At 35.6% G+C, this 18538-nt stretch overlaps 1 pseudogene across 1 annotated transcript; it reads right to left on the reverse strand.

The window, feature by feature from the left end:
• Window positions 1-4595: 4595 nt before the first annotated feature.
• LOC147760238 (uncharacterized) lies at window positions 4596-17979 on the reverse strand (annotated as a pseudogene). The gene is made up of 13 exons (XR_015330793.1): window positions 17956-17979; window positions 17872-17911; window positions 17598-17652; window positions 10928-11004; window positions 8641-8702; window positions 8340-8398; window positions 8035-8128; window positions 7673-7739; window positions 7328-7425; window positions 5612-7171; window positions 5318-5413; window positions 4941-5000; window positions 4596-4738 (listed from the first exon to the last, which is right to left on the reverse strand). The product of XR_015330793.1 is annotated as an uncharacterized LOC147760238 (transcript).
• Between the last annotated feature and the right edge of the window lie 559 nt (window positions 17980-18538).

Here is an 18538-nt window from a genome sequence, read left to right on the forward strand (position 1 = left end):
CAGAGTGATACTTTGATACAGATTTCTTCATGTGGGACCCTAAAATAATTAAACTTTGTTTGCAATCTGGGCATTAAATATTTTCAAGAGCATGCCTGTGACTTCAATTGCACCTCTATGTTGAATTTGGGTACTAAGCGCCATTATGTTTTTGCGCATCTAATCTGCAAGGTGCCAATTAGTCCATAAGCTGAGCCTTAACATATACTTCCTTAATCAAAACCGATCAAGAAATTTAACCCATGAAATTGGAAATGGTTTTAAACAGCTGCTTCCCATTCTGTTGATAAAGTTGACCACTTGACACTATTTTTTGAATAAAGAATATTCGGAGTAATAGACGCCAACATCAATTGTTGCCTTTTGGGAGGGGGGGGGTGTGAAGATTGATAATGTTTTCTGGTGTTGTTTTGGTGACAAAAGATAACATAGAAGGTCGTGCTTTTTTAATGAACTCCAAAATGGATATTGATAGAGTAATACTACTATTATTACTTATAATAATAATAAATACATTATTTTATTAAAGTCTCATGTAAAAAAAATAAAATAAAATAAAACCCACCCTACCAAGGGTTATGAGAGCCTAGAACCTGTGATACTACATTTAAAATTCATATATTTTTAAATTATAACTTATCAATTAAACACATAAAAAGGACATCATATATAAAACTTTTCAAACACTCTCTTTGTCATTAGCTTTGCCTTTTTTCCACAACATTGTGTGTACTTTTCTCGCTGTATAGAATTGTATTTGGTTGTTTCGCATAATAAATATAAGCATTTCAGCATTAAAAGCATTAAAATGTCCATCTTGAATTAGGAAAAACACACTCATTTACAAACCACTTCAACAATAACAAAGCCCCGGATGAAACACGTGTAGGTTGAAAAAGGAGCTGGTATTATACAAACTCAGATACTTTCTTTGGATGTTTTATATGTTTTGACAACGGTTGTTTTAAGGATGTATGTCCAGGAAAGTTCCTATCTACATCACGGTATTTACATGGCACTGTATATAGATAACTTTAGCTATCATGTTTTTTATTATTTTTATTTTTATGTATTTTATTATATTCTTTTACAATACCCGTTCAAATTTGAAAATAAGTCACCATTGGTCGATTTTTTATTATTTATTTTGAAGAACGAATCTAACTGTAAATCCAGATTTATGAATTACTACCACTGTTCTATTTTGTGTTGCAGAATTGATTTCATCTACGATGTGGTCACTGCAATTCTACGTCATCACACTGTTTCTGTTCGACAGTCCAGTAACCGGTATGTATACCCATGATTCATGGCAAACAAAGGAAAATAACTTTGATATACCGAAGGTTATCTATGCCTCCTCCGTGACAATTTACCAAAAGTGTTTACTTCACCAACCACAAAAATTAATTTAAAAAATATGTTGAGGAATTATTGTTTGAGAATTGGCCAATTAATCCTGCTTTTTACACCACCAGTGAATAACATAGGGAAATCATTTGCATAGGTCTACTTTTATTTACGTATTATATATATATATATATAAGTCTAGTTCCAGACTTATGCAGACACTACCCGTAAAAGCAGTGTTAGGTAGACCATCGTGTATACATTTCTAATTGAAAAAATAACTTTATTTTAACATTTAATGAATATTATGTACATGCTATGATTATAGAGGCACAGAAATAAACAACAAAAAATATAAAAAAAAAAAAATTGGTCTGCCTAAGTTTCTGTAAGGATAGAACCAGCATTAGGCAGGCAAGCATTAGGCAGACCAGAAATATATATATATATATATATATATATATATATATATATATATATATATATATATATATATATATTAGCAGCAGTAAGTAGACCACATGTACTTGTATAAATATATCAAAGTCCAGCATTAGGCAGACTATATTAAAGTATACATTTGTTTGCTATTAATTATTGTATAATGTACCCTAGGTTCTGATTCCGGTATTGCCAGCTCGATCTTGATTTCCTATATAGCCCATGTCGCAATACCAGGTTCTAGTGCACAGCGGCCATGTTAGGCTCCCGTCAATCAAATAGAATGGCTCCGCAGTGAATCTGCAGTTGAATGTCATCAGACCAAAATGAAACGTAAAACAGATTTAATTCTGCTTTAATTAATTTTATTTGCTGTATTTAAGATATATAAAGTGAGAAATAAATAATATGTTTCTAAAAGAAAAAAGGTATATCCAATGTTTTTGTATTTTTTGCTTATCAAAGAACATTTAGTCCTGAGATAATAGACACGTGCTTGCCGTGTGCCAAGTTTGACAGCTACACTGGATGCCCGATACCACTATAAGGGCTGCGCAATGGCTACACCAAAATCAATTTTATAGCAGAATGTTGCTTTTATTGTGGCACTGACCTTCGGCTGCAAGATAATTTCAATTCAAACTTCTAAATCCGCGTCAGACACTATGATTCTTGTCTCGTCTGCACGAGATTATGTCAACGCAAGGCGGGAAAAGCAGCTCCAGGCGGCCAAACCTGTGACGTACGAGACTTATGACTTCCAAATATGGATCCAGGCGGACACAGCTGTGACGTGTGACTTCCAAATATGCAAGCGCCCCAGGCAAATTTTTGAAGAAGTACGCCCTCAGATTGTCGCTGTTCGTCAGAGCTAGTGAAAGTGACTCCAAGGTATATTAGATATTAAACAAACTAACTTTCACGTTGCTCTGACACTCAGGGCATGTATAATGTTGCCACTCACAGCAACCAACAGTTTAGCAGAGTAATTATTCTTGTTCATGCAATCTTGCTATTATGTGCGATTTGGGAGACAATATGTTGTATACATTTGTGCTTTTATAATTAATGGGATTGTTTTAAAGAGCAATGTCTTCACAGCCAAAAAGCCAGGATAATTTTAGCAAATCAACATTAAGTTTTGAGCACAAACCACAATTTATTTGGCATACATGTAACTAAACAGCAATAAGCAGACCATTTAGACTATATATATATATATATATATATATAAAACCAGCATTAGGCAGACTTTATATCAAACTACATTTTTACTTACTTTTACACTATGTTGCAACACAGAGTGCTTACCACTCAGAACAATCAACACTTTAAATTGGCATATTTTAATTATTCATGTTATCTATTTTTGTCATTTGTGGGACAGTATGTTGTATATTTTTACTTTTACAATTTATGAGTATAATTTATGAGTGCTGTAACATACCATTCCTTTTCAACCAAAGAGCAAGGATAATTTCAGCAAAATAAAATTTTGACCTAATCCCACACTTTATTTTAATGTCACCCGTTATTGGATTTGTTTGTGTGACATGAAAAACAACTAACATAAACAATATGTAAGGTCTTAACATATTTATTGAGGTCAAATCATTGAACAGTCTGGATGAATAACATGCACCAATCTACATAAGCATAGAACAAAAAAAAAAAAACAGACAATGGACACAATTTAGGTGTTACTTGTCTGCCACCAAGCACATTACATCATTGAACAATCTTCAAGAAATGGAACTTCACTGTTACTTCAACAGTTAAATGTGTGAAATATTACTTCCAATATTTTGGAGAGCAATCTTTGTAAAAAACTTAGTCAACTGTAAAACGAACTTAAAATGGAACACACTGTTTCTCCAAGCAACAGTTAGGTATGTGAAATATTATCTTCAATCTTTTGGAGAACAATCTTTGAGAAGAATTTCATCAACTGAAATATTAGAGGTAATATTTATATACTTTGCTGTTGTTTGAAGAAACATTGGTGTTCCATTTCAAGAACAGTCATCCTCCAACAGTTGCATTATATTCTTTGAAGTTTTTTTATTAACATTTTCCCTCATTGTTTTTCTCTCATTGAATAGCTTTATCCTGGTCTTTTTGTAGGCCTCTTGTAACTCCAAACTCTTGAGGCAGTGTGGATGTGGCCCTCAAGAAATGTCATTATTTCTTTTTTACCTTCAAAGTAAATAAAAAATATATTAATATCATTAGCAAAGCCTCCATGAATCACAAAATTCAGTTTTGTTAGGCTGAATGATGTCATTGGTTGACCTCCTTACGTCCCCGTTACAGTTTTGGAAAATAAGATGTTAGAAAAGTTATGTGCAATTTACTATTTTTAGTTTGTGGGCCTGGATTTTAAAAGTAAGTTATTTCCACTTAGATACAGATATTCATTTTCCTTAAGTACACAATGTTTTTTGTCCATCTGATATTGTTTACACGACTTCTGCCAAAAGCAATACAAATTTTCACAAAAATTGCATTTTCGTGGCAACATAGTTTTAATTTTCTCCTCCAGTTTAAAGAAAAAAAAAAAAAAAGAGTCATCTTTTCAATAATTATTAAAAAATGCCATTGGATATTTGTACATGAAACTCTACAGATATACAGTTTGGACAAAAATTTGATGATGCCTGTAGTTCTAAATGTACACAACTACAGCGTAACAATGTAATGTACTAATTGGCTATTCAATAAAATTGCACGTATGATTTCAAACGAAAAAAGTTGGCTGCACTCTGTTACAAGTTCACCTTGAACCATATTATATCTCAGAGGTACTATGCATGAAAATGACAATATCGAGTCAATAAAATATGCTTACTTGGAAGCCTTCCTTTGTTATCCTCAGCCTCTAGGTGAGTACTTAAATATGGCGAAAAATGGTCTCTCAACATATTTGTGTCTTCAGCAGACCAGGCCACTGAAAGAATAAAAGCACATACATCTATAACATATTTGAATCCTCTATTTCAAAGTGATAGATACAATTTCCTTCTCCGATGACATTAGTTTTGCCTATAGGACTTTAGAATCTTATAAAAAGAAATAGCAGTTCTGAATTTATATAGCTTACATTTCATTTTATCAAATAAAAGATAGCAACTTTTCTTATATGTTATTACCTGATACAGATGTCTTGTCCTCTACAATCAATGTAACAGGATTATATGTCAGATTTGATTCTGAAAAGAAAATATATGTACACACCTTTTATTGATTGAAGCTCTATGCAATGCAAATAAACCATATAATAACATTTATTTTATTGGGAGGTGGACCATGCACATGCTGTTATGTCCTAAATATTATACTTTATTTTTTGATTTTATATAAACAATTTCTGCAAAACAATGTTAAAAACATAAAAGGGAATATATACTTTATTCAATTGATCATTTTCCCAAATTCAGCGTAGTTGTAAAACTGTCACTGTGTTTTAACCACTTAAAAATGTTTTGCAAATAATATGATTATTTGGTAAAGGTATGCATGTTATTACCTGACTGAAGTTCTTCATTTTTACCAATCTCTTTAGTTTCAGTTGCACTTGCCTCAACTGTTTGTATAGTAGTTAAATCCGTTTCTGGTTCTGGTACTGAAAACAAAAACAAATCAATGTTTACTCATTTTAGTGACTGCATCTTGTCTTTTACAGATCATGGATATCTAATGCATAGAAATATCTGTTTGGATTAAATGATATGTTTTCATATACAAAAAAATAGTTAAAATAGTCATGAAGAAATTAAGCATATTTTAAGTAAACATGTAATTATGAAATGAACACAATTACCATTTTCAAGATCTCCCAACATGCGGCCCATTACTTTGACCTCCCTGAGTCCAATTGGACATTGGTAATTATCTCTGTTGATGTTTTTTTCATGACCCATATAATCTAAAAAGACCTGCTGATCTGTTGGGCTCATGTCCAGACTTGCATATACAGTTGACAAATAATGTCTGTTCTTTGTGGCATTGACTGTGACACCTTCTGCAGAGCAAATATCATTAAATGCGTGCCAACCAGAAGCATGTGCATTTGGGGACTTGGTTGCAAATAAGTAGGGATTTTCTTCAGGAACCCCAAACTCCTTTCTGTGTTTAACCAAATGATTACCACGTCCTTAGGCACTAGGACAGGGACAAACTTCTTTCCCTTCCCATTTAAGTAAGCTAGAAGGTGTTTTCCAAAGAGAAATTGTTCTGCAGGATCTCTTTTTTCCACCTCTGTATCTGGTAGCCACACCCCTTTCTGGGCGTCTTCCCACTGAGATATTGTCAACCTGGATGGCTCCTCTCCTCTGCGCCCATTGAATAAGGTTAATCAGCAGACAACTAAAGATCGCAACCAAGCATATCTGCCTAATTCAAAGTTGTCTGGCTCAGCAATTTCTTTTGTTATAAAGTTCTTCAATTTGGTAATGTCTTCAGGCACAACTTGCTTTTCAGGATGCCTTGCTTTGGTAAATGAGTTAGACAATGCCTTGTATCGAGAGCTAGAATACATTTCGTGAGACCTAAATAAATAAGCCTGCTGAAATTTGCCAAGTTCTTCATACTTCAAGTCTTGCATTATTTCTGTGTAAAGTCCTTTTAAAAATTTTATGCATCTTTGTAGAATTGCATGGCCGTTTAGTTTCAATCCATGTTTTTCATCACCGTTATCCATGCTAACCAATTTTTTATGGCCTCCCTCAGTGTTGTTAAGTGCTTTCTTGTGAACATGTCTTCAGTGGTTACATTCTCCTCACACAAATCTCTGAATATGAGGAAGACCCTTGCTAGCTCACGCATTTCCCCCATGACAGACTTTCTTGTTTCGTTTCTTTTGCATCTTGTCCTCGCGACGCATTGAATAATGGCGATATCCAACTTGCATAATCAAGTCATCTGTGGTGCACAACTGTCCAACCTCACTGTCTCTGAATTTCCGCAATATATTCATACAGAAATCTTTGTCTTTATGAACATCAATGGTTTTTAAGTGTGTAGCCTTAAGAGGTTCAGGATAAGTCCCAGTACAACCTGCACGGTGTTTGTAGTAAGATCTATTGCTAAAAAACCTTCTACAACCTGAACACATAGTAACTTCATCTGGTCTTGTAGCAATGCGTTCTCTCATCATCACATTTGAATCAAGTTCAGCACCTGTAGATTTTGCTATGATGTTCAAATTGTATTTATACATCCCATCACACCTCTTCTGGTTGAAAAACTTATCCTGAAGATGTACAGGAAGTTTAATGGCTTCTTTGACTTCAACTATATCCCGCTGTTTTCTTCGAATATGGCGTTTTAATTTGCCACCATTAATCAGTATGTCACAGTAAGGGCAATACCTTACAGGTCTCTACTGAAATTTAAAAAAAAAATGTATCTATCACAATTTAACATCGAAACATTAAAAAAAAAAATCAATCTTGATTACATACACATACCTCAAAAAGAAGGTGAAAATACTCAAGACAACAAAGTTTGGCAGTAATACATATAGCTTTCAACATACCTTACTGGAGACCCCAACGCCAGAATTGGAAGTTAACTGCTCTGTTTCTTCTTCAACTGTATGCTTCTCTGGCGGTGTATTTTCTTGAATTTCACTCCCTTAAAAAAGAGATGGGGTATAAGACACCCGTATAAGCAGTATATATCTAAGACATAATTATGGCAAGTATATGACACTTAAATTTACATTTTGTTGACATTTGGTTATTTCCACATGCATACACGTACTACAGGTAAGCACAGAGAGAAAACATATAACATTTGACATTTGAATAAGTAATTTATCCTTGCTAAGGTTGTCAATTTAATGGAAAATATAAACAGGAAGGGGAGAAAAGAGTGATACCTGGTGTCTCCAAACCATTTATGTTTTCACTCTCCATTTCTTCCAAAGCCTGGATGGGAACCTCATGCTATAACAAAAAGATGGAAAGTGGATATTTTAGCCAGGTCTCGACATGTTTTCAACGTGTTTCATGCAGCCATACCCTTTTTTTATCATGTCTTCATTGAGGAACTGTCAATCCAGATGGCTCAAGATTAATCTGCTGACAACTAATGATCACAAACAAACTTAGTCAAAGAAAAAATGCTAACAGTATATAAACATTATTGTATATACAGAATATATAAATACTAATATTAACATTATGAATTCAAACACCTTTGGAAAAAAATAAAAATTAATAAATGAAAAAATTAACATACCTTTCTGGAGACTCCACAACAATGACTAGAAGTTATTTGCTCTACTTCTTCAACAACAGGCTCTTTTGGCCGAGTTCTTTCTTGTAAGTCATTCCTTTAAAGGGGGAGGGGTTATTGAACATTTTGAACATATTGAGTATTTATGGCACAAGGCAAATCAGGCCACATTATGAGGATCATCACTTAAATACCTTGCATAGAAGTAGAAAGATAATACTTCACGTTTGATATTTGAATTAGTTACTTATCCCATGGTTGTGAATTAACTGCAGAATTTAAAGAGTAAGGGAATTAAAAAGATGTACCTGGTTTCTTGACACCATACATTTCCAATCACAGTTTCTTCCAAAGCCTGGAGCTTGTGCTATAACAGATAAAGTAACAGAGTTCCAGTATCTATGCAAGTTACTTCAAAGAGGGTTATCAAACAGTAGACTCAACAAATCATTCTTGACTAAGTGATAAATTTTCACCAGCATGTATGACTATTTGTTTTTTTTTTTTTTTTTTTTTTTTTGAGGAGGAAGGGGAATGGAATTATATCTGTACCGGTATGTACATACATCTTGCCATCTAAAAGCAAATATTTCCACTTATAACAAATACCTTATTGCCAAATCTAATAACATCTTCTGGTGAAAGCTCTGCAGAATCTTGAAGGTCACTCTCTGTAAAAGTAGCCAAAGACTGAACCTCACACACAATTGCAGGCACATAGGACTCTTTTCCTCAGATACAAGAATAAATATGTATATTTCAGTTTAGATTAGTGAGTTACAAAGCATTTATATTAATAATGTTGTGAAATGTAGAAGTTAATTATAAGATATGCATTTATATATATATATATATATATATATATATATATATATATATATATATATATATATATATATATATACAGACTTGACATTTAATATGGAATATTTTTTTCTAAATCATTATTCATTAGTTTTTTTCTTATTTCGCAGACTGATAAATAAAAATAAGGATTAAAATCGTGTTTTAATAACTTTTGATAAAATGTTCCATGTCATTGCAACATCAGTTCTTTAATTGACTTCGCCAGTGAAGCAAACAAAAATGCATTGCCAACAACCATTGAAAGCGATATTTTGGATCTCCATATCTTCCAAATTATTAGAACAACTAACTACTGAACTACCTCGCTAACGAGCAAACTTAGCGATTTTCGAGGGGTGTTTCACGAAGCAGTAGTTAATTTATCGCTAATTTCAGTCGTAAAGTTCGGTCGCTAGTTCTCTCGTTACTCACCGTAGTCTCGAAACCGTCTGCCGGAAGTGGAACTCTTGCGTAAAAGTGTCACGAAAGCACTAACTCTCCAATTTTTGGTGGCTGGAAATGCATAAGAACGTCTGCTTTGAGGTCGTCGTAAAGGATCTCCACCACCTTTTTGCCGCTCTTTTTGTCACAGCTAGGCGCAACCTCTCGTAAATTGCATCATCGTGTGTATATTCTAATAGATTCTGCCTTTCATGAAAACGTCGTAGTCTACGTTGCCGTCTGGCGGTGCGGTTAGCAAGAAAGGTAGCCGCCATATTGGATACAAAGACAAACGACAGACAACGGTAACTAAGCAACCTTTTTATTTCACTCATTACGCATGCGTACGATGAAACTCTAGAGTTAGCGACTGGTCTGACCAGTCGTTAAATATCCAAGGCAACAACGAGACAATAACGAGCGAGAGAACTAGCGACTGCTTCGTGAAACGGCACTCTAACTAGCGAGAGGCTAACTATCGATCGCTAACTAACTATTGCTTTGTGAAACCGGCCCCTGGTGAAATCTGACCTCAATAAAGAAAACAACGCGATTTCAGTATTCTACCCAGAAACGGTCATGGTCCCCAATTCATTAGAGAAACAGACTACACTGTTTTGCTGTTTACAGTGGCTTCCTCAGAGGTCGCCTAATATCCTAACCTGCTGAAACCATTTTGGTCTTCGCTTAGCGCCTTGAAAAACGCGTTTTGGTGACAATTTGCCCCTCATTTAAAACGTACTAGGTGGTTTTGGTTTAATTGTAGGAGCATTTCCTGAAGGACATTGAGTCCTGTATCCTGGTGGTAAGATATCGATACATTGGACGTGCTGTCTGTGTGGGTACATAACCCTGGGCATTACTCTATGAAACTGTGCGGACAGTTCCGTTTGGGGCAATAATCTGTCTGGCAATATCTGTCTTTTTCGCGCCATTCTGGCACAGCTTAACGATTTTGATAAACAATGCTTAACTCATTTTACACAATGCAAAACCGACCGCTTGCATGCAAAATTTCAAATTCTTCTATGCAATGGTGGCCGACATATGGATACATTTTTGACAGAACCGTGCCTCGCCAAAGCCAAGCTTTGGCCAGCCCAAAGGAGCACTACTCAATTAAATCACTGCATATTACACAATGCAGCAATGCATCAGACTTGGTAATCAGTTAATTGGTAGAGACACACCTGTCTTCACACTTCTCCAGTCAGATATCTTAAATGAGATCTGAGTTTTTTTCAATTAAGAACGCATTTTACCTAGGTTATACCTTTAAAACTGCAATATTCCATATTAAATGTCAAGTCTGTATATATATATATGAGTAAATAATTTGAATTTGAAAACATAATTTGAACTGTGCAATATTCCACAGAAAAAAAATATAGCAATTTTGAATTGGATATTGCACCAGTAATAAGCAGACCTTACATTAAAACAGCATTCAGAAAAACACTATTGTATATTTGTATTCTCCAGCACAGGTTTACAAGAACTGGCTCTGAGCAGTTATATCCAGTAGTAATTTGACTATGTTAAAAAAAATTAAAAATGGAAATAACCAAGTGTCAATTTAACTTTCTTTTTATTTAACAATATAACTCACCCTGGGGTTCCCATTCGATGCCACTAGAGACAAGTTCATCACTAGTAATTAACTCAGCACCCTTGTCCAATGAAGGTCTGTAATTGGAAGTAGAGCACATTCTAATAGATTGTTTCATGCACATGGAAAGTAATCAAAATAGTAATTTATACCTAAATGTTACGCACGCAGCGGTGCGTACCTGTAAGTTTGTATCACATGCTTTTGCTTTACTAGTTGTCCAATGATCATGTGATGGAGAGCATGGGATCTCCATTGGCCAGTCTATTGAGAACTATTCACTCCACTTTACTACTTATACTGTATGCAGCGTATTTCTTTGGACAGTCTTTCTTAGTTGTGCAAGGGCGTATCGGGCATACATTCTTGAATTTGTGTATAGCAGGGGGTGTGTTAATATTGAGTAAGTTACATATTTTTTTCTTTATAATGTACAACTTAAGTTACTTAATTATTTATGTAATCATTTCTTTATAAGTGTAAATTTATTAATGTATCTTTATATTAAAGTGGCTTATATTGTTGTTTTCTTTTTTTAGGCCACCACACATACTAATAATAGAGAGCTTTCGCACCTGCACGTTTAGGCGACCGACTACATTTAGCTATCCGTAACCGTAAAATGACCAACGTTTATTTTTTTCGTGATTTCGCAGAAAGACCCGGTTAGCCTTTACGGATAGTCGAATTGCACAGTAGCTGAAACATGTTTCACGTGCTGTAAGCAGAGACGTTCAATTACCGTAGGTCATACGCCATTGGACAGGTTAGGTAATTTTGGAATGGTCTTCCATACGCAATTTATGGAGATCAGGTGTAACGAAACTCAGGGTTCGTGTAGCAGAAAGTCCGCCTCCCATATAGTTATTAACGGTTAGGGCTGGCCTGACCTTAGTGGTCAAAATCTAGGCCGAGGCTCACCTGTACAAGTGAATGGGAAGCGGACTATCTGTTACGTTACACTGGTCTTCTGGTCAACTGCCATACCTGTGTGTATGGCAATCAGACGAGTCGGTACTTTTATCTAGATCCTCCCACCTTGGAGGACTATTTAGCATGAACTGTACACGTATACATTGTGCGTATGGAAAATTAAATAGTAGAATGTAAAATTTATACCGCAAGCAAACATTTATTTAATTGAAATCTTGAATAAAAAACAATGTTTTAACAAAGATTCAGCCCATGTGTATCTTGTAGGCAGCAAGAGCATAGTATGTCAATTCAGTTTCTCATCTCCATCATTTGTTTGTCTTTCTCAATTTGAGCTTCTGTCTCTTTCTTTTCTAATTCAAAGCCTTCTTTCTAGAAGGCTTGTCTTTCAGGTAACTGACGTAATCTGCTGATGAATCAGTACGGCCCTTCTTAAGAGGCGGCATGTTGTCCCAATTTCAGTTGAAAAAATAAGCGTATCACCAATTAATGCAGCGTCAGTTTTTGCTACTGATATAATAAATATTAATCAACATTTGCTATTAGAGACAATTAGATGTATAGAAAGATGCGCTGTCCTTACTTTTATTTATTATTCATTTATTCAAATACACAAAACAGGACGACATGTGACTTTCGAAATAAGGCTTCATAAAATTTGCATTAAAAGTCAAAGAGACATGTCCTGTCAACTACAGGAAAAAATCGAGCTACTAGTAGTATCTTACTAAACGGCACTTACCTTACGGATATCCTGCGTCTTATGCGTCAACTGCAGACGGCTATTCTACAGACCACTTATAAAGACATGTGTACTCGTAACAACTGCTCGCAAAATGATGACCTAACAGTCTTATCATACAATCAGTCACGCGTGCGGAAGGCCAGTTCTGACTGCCTTGTGGACAGTGGAAAATGCCCTTTGTACGGGTAAAATCTATATTTCAATAGTATCAAAATGACAGAGACAAAATGACAGAGACAAAATGTTTCACGTATATTGCAAAAATGAAATATCTAATATGATTTTAGAAGAGAAACGATCAATTTTAAAAGGCTTGATTTCATAAAACTATGCTGATTTGTCAAACCGTTTTTCATTGACGGATAGCAATCTAGCCGCGGATAAGGTTCTCTCTAACCGTATGTGTACACGTCACTAGACAGCAACATATGATGACCTAAACGTAGTCGTCTGCCTAAACGTACAGATGCGAAAGCTCTCTAATAAATACAATATTGCAAACGGTTATGTTTGTCGGTTTATTGTAAAATGTGCGTGTGCCAATGACCAGAAAATTTCAACCCCGACAGCTGTGCGCAACAGTGGCTCAATAACCTGTGAACGACGACAGCACAAGTAGTACGGGTCAACGCCTGCGTACGTATCGTCTGTTCGTTTCTGATAGCACCGAATCCGCAACGACGACAGCACGAGTGGTACGGGTCAACGCCTGCGTACGTATCGTCTGTCCGTTTTTGGTAGCAACGAGTCAGCAACAACAATAGCGAAATTGGTACGGGTCAGCGCCTGAGTACGTCGGTCGATGACAGAGGAGTGACAGATCCTCATTTACTACATTTCAATCGTTTAGTATGGCGTCCAAGGAAGAATCAACGGTCAAGTCCAATGAAGAACCCAAACGTGTCAGAAGTTCGTGCAAAGGTCAAGTTACTCGCGTTTTGAATGCTATAGAACGAGGAACAGTATCAGGAAACTGTAAGTTGATCTCGAAAGCACTGTCAGATCTGGACGATATATTTATTCAGTTAGAAACTGCTCATTTTAACTATCATGATACACTAGAAAATGAAGTAGATATTACTGACAGTAAGAAATGGTTTGATGAATTACAACACAGATATCTAACTGTTGTAAAAAATGCTAGATCTTTATTGAAGGGCGAATCCGCTGATTCCACAGCTTTTAATATCAGTGAAAAATTGCTGAGTACAATTGACATACCTAAGGTGGAAATCATGACGTTCGATGGAGATCCTGCGTTCTATCATTCATTCATTACAATGTTTGATGAGATGGTAGAGAGTAGAATATCTGATCCCGTCATGAAACTCACTCGGTTAGTTCAGTTTACATCTGGTGTAGCAAAAGATTCAATTCAAAATTGTGTGCTAATGGGAGGGCAAGGATACGTTATGGCTAGGGAGATATTAAAGTCGAGATTTGGAAATGACCATTTGGTCACTTGCAGTATCTTGAATAATCTCAAATCAGGACGTAGCGTGTCCAGCCCAGAAGATTTAATGAAACTTTCTTACGAGTTAAATTTGGCCAATACTATTCTCTGCAATTTGGGAATGAGTTCTGAAATTGACAATCAAAGATCTATCATATATATTCTAAAAAGATGCAAATCAAGTGTATCACAAAAATTGCATCAGAAGGCTTTGAAAATCAAGACTGAGAAAAACAAATATCCGTCATTTAGTCAGTTCGTAGATTTCATAAAAGAGATGGCCGAGAAAGCAAACGATCCTGTTTATGGTGAAAAGTCAGTTTACTCAGGTAAGACATCCGTGTCAGCATGCGCTTGCGAATTTAAGAGTGATTACCAACCAAACCCAGATCAACATGTAGATAACACACGTAGTATGTTATCTACTCCCTATTCAAACCCATGTGTTATTTGCGGCAAGAGTCATTCCATTCCTCGTTGTGATACATTTAGGAGTATGAAAGTGCCTGAGCGGTTGTCAGCGCTGAGAAAATTCAATTTGTGTTTCAATTGTTTTGAGCGTGGTCATCGAGCATCTGAGTGTGGAAAACCATATTTTTGCAGTAAACCAGAGTGTGAGAGAAAATCTAAACATTCTAATTTCTTACACCCAGCGAGTCAATGTCAGATTGGTCTGAAATCATCTCAGAGTGCGAGAACTGAAAATCAGGTCAATTCAAATACGTGTGTTCATTCATGTAGTGTGAATTTGCCCATTGTGATGGTGAAGGTCAATGATAAGAAAATGGCCCTCGCTTTGTTAGATACTGGTTCTTCATCTTCATTTATTTCACATGATTTGGTGTCAGATTTGGACATCAAAACTGTTTCATCATATAAATACAGGTTGAACACTGACTCAAAGGTGACCGAGTCGTGCACAATAGATTTCGTAATATCGCCTTGCGAAGATCTCAATGCGCAGTTTTTCATCTCAAACGCGACAGTGGTGCCGAAATAGTCTATTTGTGCAAATAAACCTGTAAATACAGAGCATTTTACCGACATTCAGTTTTCTTCTTGTGTTGATTTGGAGAAAGTAGAGATCATTATTGGCATGGATAACGCAGACTTGATTTTGCCAATTGAAACGCGCGTTGATCCAACTGGTCATTTTCCGATATTTGCTATTAGGACTAGGCTCGGATGGTGCCTATGCGGTCCTAACAATTCTGATTCAATGTCACGATTGGTGACTTCGAATTTCGTGTTAGTGGATGACGCGGTACGGAATCTGTGGAATATCGAAAATGACGTGGATTATGTTTCATTCTCGATTGATGATCGGGAAGTGCTAGATTTATGGGATAAAGAAACTGTCAAAGTGGACAGTCATTATGTTATGCCCATTCCGTGGAGAAATAACGGCGTGAATTTTCCTGACAATTACATTCCGTTGATCAAACAATGTTTCTATAACAGATACGACGAATGTATAAGAAAACTTCTTTCAGACAATCACGCGGAAAGGGTCCCTCCGGACGAGATACAGCTACGCGACGGAAAGGTATGGTACTTACCCCATCATCATGTCATCAATCCGGCAAAGCCAGATAAGCTGAGAGTTGTGTATGATTGTGCATTTTCTTACAGAGGCGTGAGTTTGAATGATCAGTGTCTTCAAGGACCTGATCTAGTGAACAAGTTGATCGGAGTTCTTCTCCGTTTCCGCCAATATGAATATGCAATAACTGCTGATATTGAGTGTATGTATCATCAGGTTGTGGTTGCAGAGAAAGATAGGAATGCATTGAGATTCTTGTGGCGAGAGAATGATTCCATTGTGCATCTTAGAATGCGTACTCACCTATTTGGAGGTAGGTGGTCTGGCAGCGCTAGTGCATACGCCCTCAAGCGCACCGTTCACGATTCAGAGGTATCCGACCTTGTACATGATACTGTTTTCAACAATTTCTATGTTGATGATATGTTGAAATCTGTGAGATCAAAATCAGAAGTGAGAGAGGTCGTAAATGACACGAAGACTGTGCTAAAGAGTGGTGGTTTCAATCTTACGAAATACATAGTCAACAATTTGGATTTGATGAATGAAATCCCTATGAATGAGCGTGCGAAAGAAGTCAGTGAGCGAACGATTGATACAGGAACGAATGCGAAAGTATTGGGGTTGAGGTGGAATGTAAAGTCAGACTCATTCATATATAACATTCAACCTTGTGGCGAAACCTTTATGACAAAGCGTAAAATGCTGAGTGTAGTGTCATCATTGTATGATCCTTTGGGTTTTATTGCTCCTGTCATATTGCATGGAAGATTATTGTTTCAGAATGCTGTTAGGTTGGGTCTGTCCTGGGATGATCGAATGAATTGGGATGAATTGACTGGGATGAATTGAGTAATGCATGGAGTGTATGGAATGCATTTTTGATGGAACTTGATAACATTCAATTTAAAAGATGTATCACTTTCTAAGCTCTCCAAGACCTCGATGTTAACAGCCCTAGTTTCTTTACTGTAAATAATCTAGTTAAGATTATTTAGCAAACTAAGTAATTAAGAAATTACTAGTGTAAGTTATCAAGTTTGACATGTATAATACTGTTATATTATTATAATTATTTTTTTTTATTCTGGGAGTGTTACGCACGCAGCGGTGCGTAAGTTTGTATCACATGCTTTTGCTTTACTATTTGTCCAATGATCATGTGATGGAGAGCATGGGATCTCCATTGGCCATTCTATTGAGAACTATTCACTCCACTTTACTACTTTTACTGTATGCAGCGTATTTCTTTGGACAGTCTTTCTTAGTTGTGCAAGGGCGTATCGGGCATACGTTCTTGAATTTGTGTATAGCTTGAGGATGGGTCAATATTGAGTAAGTTACATATTTTTTCTTTATAATGTACAACTTAAGTAACGTAATTATTTATGTAATCATTTCTTTATAAGTGTAAATTTATTAATGTATCTTTATATTAAGGTGGCTTACATTGTTATGTTTTCTTTTTTTTAGGCCACCACACATACAAATAATAAATACAATATTGCAAACGGTTGTGTTTGTCTGTTTATTGTAAAATGTGCGTGTGCCAATGACCAGAAAATTTCAACCCCGACAGCTGTGCGCAACACTAAATACCACCCGAAAGAACAAGCAAATGAACATATTGCATTGCTTCCTACCAACAGGAGGTTTTGCACAACTATATACATTTATATATATATATGTACTAGTACACGTCTCTCTCTTATGTTGAATCAATGCATGGCTCATTTCTTTAATAAATTATGTAAGGCTTCATTAAAATCAACTATTCCCTCTACTTTTTATTATCCCATACAGAAGTGTAACTTTACCTTGCATGCATATATAATGATAACAATGATAATATTATCAGAGACCAAGAAATGTTGGGTATTTACAGATTACAGGACAATGCATCATTTTTTTCTCACAAACTGCAGTGGGAGACAAAATGAATATACCATGCAGCCTTAAAACTATTAGCAAAATGAAAATTTGCAGATCTGCTTACCTTATGTACTTTTGTAAGGACGGAAATTGATCTACAAAACTGCTACTGCCATCACCTTAATAAATAAATAAATAAATAAATACATATATAAATGACTGAATACACATAAATCCCACTTGTGTAAAGTAATTAAGAAAATAAAGATGCACTTGATATACCTTTGAGTATGTATACCCACTGTATTTACACCTAGCAAACTCACTGTTATCCTCATGTAACCTCATGTAAAGCATTTTACAGCCAGAATTTTTTAGGGAATTTATAATAGGCTTACCATAACTGTTTTCTACAATCTCCTCAGGCTCTTCTGTTTTCTGAAAGTAAAGCACACCTAATCAAGCAAAAGGCTTGTAGTTACAAGATGCTCCAAACAACAATTCATGCTTGTACAATAAATCCCTCGAGTACCAAGCTTTTAACTGATTCAGTTGCTTATGTTATCTTTTGGATAGTTTATATATATATTATATTAAAAAAGCGATAACTTTAAAGTATTTCGATTTCATGTATCCATTACCTTGATTCTTTTGTCAACATGTTCTTCATCAGAATCAAAGAGATAAGGATCATACTCTGAAAGAAAATTACCTTATCAGTGTATACGACTGAACTAATTAAGCATTGCTTCTCACCATGTACAAATGCATACTTTATTACAATAATTAGTAGTAGGTGTTAAAATGGGGTGTGTGGGGAGTGATGCTGTGATGCAAGCCCCCCCCCCCCACAAGCCCCTGGCTTCAGTAAAAGTAAGGAAAAAAACTTACCACTGTCGCTCACATCATCATCCATATCCTCCCATGCCTAAAACAAATACACATTTATAAAGATGCACACTACTTATTTATTTCAAAACTGGTGTCAGACATCATCTCTACAGCAGCACTATGATTTTTGAAATATCTAAGGACTTAAGACAGTAGCCCTAAGTAACAGGTTTA

This window comes from Lingula anatina, chromosome 8 (assembly GCF_051362555.1).
Source record: "Lingula anatina isolate TDL-2025a chromosome 8, LinAna3.0, whole genome shotgun sequence".
Taxonomy (NCBI): Eukaryota; Metazoa; Brachiopoda; class Lingulata; order Lingulida; family Lingulidae; genus Lingula; species Lingula anatina.